At 36.9% G+C, this 3,310-nt stretch overlaps 1 long non-coding RNA gene across 1 annotated transcript; it reads left to right on the forward strand.

The window, feature by feature from the left end:
- LOC110270321 lies at positions 523-2,752 on the forward strand. Its single transcript, XR_002359723.1, has 3 exons — positions 523-649; positions 741-795; positions 2,647-2,752. It is a non-coding gene; the product is annotated as an uncharacterized LOC110270321 (long non-coding RNA).

A 3,310-nucleotide genomic window follows, 5' to 3' on the forward strand; every position in this document is an offset into this window, starting at 1 on the left:
TTGTCTAAATAACATTAGATATAATAATAATAATAATAATAATAATAATAATAATAATAATAATAATTCCTTCCTTTTGAGTTTTTGTATAAATTCGAATAGAATAGGTTAGTTTGGTATATAATAGGTGGTTACACCATCTACGCCTAGCATAAAAGGGTATAATAGTAGAGTGAAGGGGTTTTCTAATATAACTTGTTGATATATTCTTTTTGCTAAGAAAAAGGTAGTTGAAAAGTGTAAACCCCGTTAAATTAGTAAGTAAGATAAATTAGTTTTTAATAAAGAAAATTAGAAATGTGAATATTATATTAAATTAGGATAGAACTCATCGAAACGAGAATTTTGACACTAATTTAAAAAAAAACGGTCCAAGAATAGACCGAACGGGCCGAACTGATTGAACCGAAGCCAAACCGGGCCCGCGATCCCAACCGGCCCAGCAATTAAAGAGAGCCACAGGCTCTTCTTTCTCCCCACTTTCACAACGAAGCAGGGAGCTTTTCAGGGGAGGAAAGGAGAGAAACCCAAACGTTGATGGTAAATCCAATTTGTCGTAACTTCTCCGTCTGAGCTCTGATCGCTGTACCGTTTGCGGCCACGCGTCCACCGTGTTGAGCTCTACATTTCTACCAGAATAATTTCATAGGTAAGTCATTAAATACTCCCAGCCACTCCTTTCCCCCAATTTTTGAAAGTATGGTACGGATATTGAATTTCTTTACTTTTTGATGTTTTAGGATCCAATTAGCTTGAGAAAAACATTCACTCTTGCTTATGTGAAGCTTGGGTAAGGTGAAGAAACCATAATTTCATTTTAATTTCATTGAATTTGAACTTTGAGTATTAAATTGGGTATATATGTGTTATAAATGTGTTTTAGGTTGTGAATAAATAATTGGAGTTTGAAATTGTGAATACTGGAACTTGGAGGAAGCTGAGCCTAGTGTTTATTGAATTTTGAGTGGCTGTGTCTGTGTTGGGTAAATTGCTTTGGTCGCTACGTAAAAATCGGCCAAGGTATGATTTAGGTTTCTTGCATTTAATATGTAAGGTTCTGTAAAAACTTAGGCTAGATGACCATAGGATAAGCTGAAACGTATGGAAATGTACAATGCTTAGTGTTCTTGATATTTATGATGTGATTTGGTTATGTGATGGAGGTTGTTATTATATTGAGGTAACAATGAAGCATGAGTAAGTTGGTGGTTATGAGATTGCAAATATATCGAATAAAGCCATGATGAATTTGTTAGAATGTACAATGTTGATGAATGGTGATTGAAAGCATGGTGTAGAATTGTGTTGAGTCTTGTTACTGGTATATAATGTTGGAATGGTAAGTTTAGTAAGGAAGGGAATGGAAATTTTGGATGTAAATAAGGTTTAAAGGGGTTTTGCAAAAAGTTGGTTTTCGACCGAACTTCGGTGAGGCATAACCTGACTTCCGGATCCTCAATTTCCTTCCAATTTATTTTAAAATGAAAATTGGGTTTATAAAGTTTATGTCATTCGAAGAACGGGTGAAAAGTATTTCAAATTGAAGAAGTTATGAGTGTTGGAAGATTGGAGTTTAAAACTGGTTTTTGGTTGCAATTCTACAGCTTTGCTACTTATTCTGTTTTTTTAAAGAACGCACGCCCACGCGTACGCGTGGTCCACGCGTACGCATGGCATGGGATTTTGGCGATGCGTACACGACTGATGCCATGCGCACGCATAAGGGGTAGTAAGTATGTCCACGCATATGCATGACAAGGGACGCGCGCGCGAGCTGCACTTTTATATTCCCACGCGTACGCGTGGCCCCTATTTCAGCAAATATGGTTTTCAACATTTTTAAACTGTAGTTCAAACCTCTAAAGTTGAAAAGTGATGAATTGATTATGAAATATTACGGATGATCATGTATGATGTTTGACTTGATAATCAAATGAATGATCATGTATGAAACTTGGCATGAATGATTAAATGATCTGAGATACGAGATTTCCTAGATAAAGTGTCGTGGCTTGCCACCACGTGTACCAGGTTGAAAACTCGATACTTTGTTGACCCTACGACGTAAGGGTGACTGGACACTTATAAATTACCGGGAATGTTAACCCCATTGAGCAATATTGATTATTTGAGAAAAAGCTATGCATAGACTCTTGGGGATGCACGTCGAGGGACAGTCTAAGGTTTTTGGTCTTGTCGAGTTGGCTGGATAACCAACAGATGAGCCTCATCAGCCATAGGACAGGCATGCATCATATGCATATTACTTGAATTACTTGCTTGTGCATTAACTGGGTGTGCCTAAGTATACTTGCCATGCTAAATGTATATTTGTTACCTACAGTATTTGAAACCTTCTTGTGCTTGCCTTTATTTCTTTATCTATCTGTGAAATGCTGACGGAGATGGAGGTATGGAGGAATGGCAGTATGGGACTTAGAATTAAGGATAAGTTAAGTTAGGCTTAGATACTCTTATAAAACCACCTTTTATGGCTTCTATTTAATACTTTAAGCTCTATAATATGAATTTCGGCGTTCTAGGATTGCCTCTAGCATTCCCAGGACCTTATATATTATGTGTGTGGCACCTTTACCATACTGAGAACCTCCAGTTCTCATTCCATACTATGTTGTTGTTTTTCAGATGCAGGTCGAGAGGCATCTCGTTAGTTGTCTGGACCCCTGAGGCGAAGTGGTTACTGGGTTATTTTGTTGTACAGTGATGTATATATATGTACTTAGCTTTCTCTTCGCATAACTTATTCTTTTGATCCTCTTAGTGGTTTATGGAGAGGCAGGATTTTGTTTATATACATTTGGGTTTTGGATATGTATATATATATAGGGTTAAGTATTGAAATCGTCCCTAAGGTCTAGAGTGAAAATCAAAATCGTCCCTGACCTTTTTTTGTTATTAAAATCATCCTCAACGTTACAAAACGTTATAAAATCGTCTTTTTCCACTTCAATTTTATTTTTTTACCATATTACCCTTCATTATTAATAAAAATAATAATAAAAATATTAAAAAACTACCTCCCGTAACTCCCTCACCCCCTCACCCCCTCACACCTACGCATCATGTTCTGCATTATCTTCGTCATCCTTATCACCTTTTGTCCGCATCATCTGCATCATCTTCATCATCCTTAGGCAACTCTCTTCCTCTCCCTCTTCTTTTTCTCATGGCCATCACCACTGCCTCCATAACTATCACACTTTCCTTCTCTCTAAATCACTATCACCCACCCACAAACTAAATTCAGCAACAGCAACAACAAAGTAACCAATAAATTAACCAACAAATT

The sequence above is a fragment of the Arachis ipaensis genome, chromosome B03, assembly GCF_000816755.2.
Source record: "Arachis ipaensis cultivar K30076 chromosome B03, Araip1.1, whole genome shotgun sequence".
Classification (NCBI taxonomy): domain Eukaryota; kingdom Viridiplantae; phylum Streptophyta; class Magnoliopsida; order Fabales; family Fabaceae; genus Arachis; species Arachis ipaensis.